Source organism: Gossypium raimondii, chromosome 11 (assembly GCF_025698545.1).
Source record: "Gossypium raimondii isolate GPD5lz chromosome 11, ASM2569854v1, whole genome shotgun sequence".
Taxonomy (NCBI): domain Eukaryota; kingdom Viridiplantae; phylum Streptophyta; class Magnoliopsida; order Malvales; family Malvaceae; genus Gossypium; species Gossypium raimondii.
In genome coordinates, this window is record NC_068575.1 from 13,164,367 (window position 1) to 13,165,957 (window position 1,591).

General features: G+C 34.5%; 1 non-coding gene across 1 annotated transcript; it reads right to left on the reverse strand.

Moving 5' to 3' along the window:
* Positions 1-885: 885 nt before the first annotated feature.
* LOC128035051 (small nucleolar RNA R71) lies at positions 886-992 on the reverse strand. The gene has a single exon (XR_008191455.1). It is a non-coding gene; the product is annotated as a small nucleolar RNA R71 (small nucleolar RNA).
* Positions 993-1,591: the final 599 nt, after the last annotated feature.

Sequence of the window (1,591 nt, forward strand, 5' to 3'; positions counted from 1 at the left end):
ATGAATTAAGTTGAATGATGTAATTATCCTAGCCTATTCATGTTATTGATTGTTGAGTTTTGTGTTTTTTCTTCTAAACTCATTTCATATATTTCATCTCATACTTTGCATTTAGATTAAAATTGCAATAGGGATCATATTATATTTAGAAATTATTTCTACATCACACCACTCAGAAATATTGTGTTTTTATGGCCAAATTTTTAACTCTAATTTTACAATTAATTTATTAACTTACACAGTCCCTATGGAGATGATAACTCTTTTAATTACTTATTGCTTAATAACGATTGTGTACACTTGCACAAACTGAGCGTTGTAAGTTTTTGGCCTCATTGCTGGGGACTGTTACCTTAATCATTTTTGTGAAATTATTCTTTTCAATTTGGTTTTTATTTCACTTTTATCTAACTTCTAAACTTATTAATTTATTTTTATTTTTTATTTTTCTGATTCATTTTTCAAGTGTTTATGAGCATAGATCGAATTATGAATTTATTACCCGTAGAGCCTGAAATCGAGCTAATGTTTAGAAAAAGAATACGTGAATGATCAACTCAAAGACAAGCAGAGATGGACCTTCGAAATCAAAATGATAGACAAGGAAATGGATCCAATCATATACACAAAGCTCCAAATGGTGGGTCAATTTAGTGGAATGCCCACGGGAGATCCATATCTTCACCTTCAATTATTCATAGAGGTGAGCAATTCATTCAAGATAGCCGATGTGACTGAAGAAGCATTGAGGTTGAAGTTGTTTCCATACTTGTTATGAGATCGAGCACGAGCATGGCTTAATTCGTTCCCACCAAGTTCAATCTTACATGGCAAGAATTATTAGAAAGATTTTTTGTTATGTATTTCCCACCTAGCAAAAATGCAAAGTTGCGAAATGAGATAACCACTTTTCAACAATTGGATGACGAATCTTTGCACGAGGCGTGGTAGCGATTCAAAGAATTACTTTGTAAGTGCCCTCATCATGGGATTCCACACTACATCCAGTTGGAGACGTTTTATAATGGTCTCAAAGCACACACAAGGTTGATGGTAGATGCTTCTTCGAATGGTGCAATCTTGTCTAAGTAGTATAATGAGGTTTACGAGATCATTGAGAAGATTGCTAGTAACAACTATTAATGTCCAACAAATCAAGAAGCTTCAAGAAGATGAGTAGCTAGAGTGCACGAAGTGGACGCAGTTACATCACTCTTAACTTAGGTATCTTCTATTTCTTCAATATTGAAATAGCTTAACACTAATGGTTTGAATAATTTTGCAGCTCAGTCACCAAGTCAGTTCAATGTTGTTTCCTACATATATTGTAGGGATGGTTATTCTTTCAAGAATTATCCATCATATCCCCAATCAATTTATTACGTGGGGAACCAACACCAAAATATAAATGGACACGGACCACAATCCAACTTCTACAATCCTTCATGGTGCAACCATTCAAACTTTTCTCGGAGTAACCAAGGAAATGGATCGAGCAACCCTTACATGTAGTATAAACCCAACCAATCCCAAGGGTTAGATCAACAAGCTTCAAACCCACAACAAGCTAAGTCATCCAATAGTTTGGAGA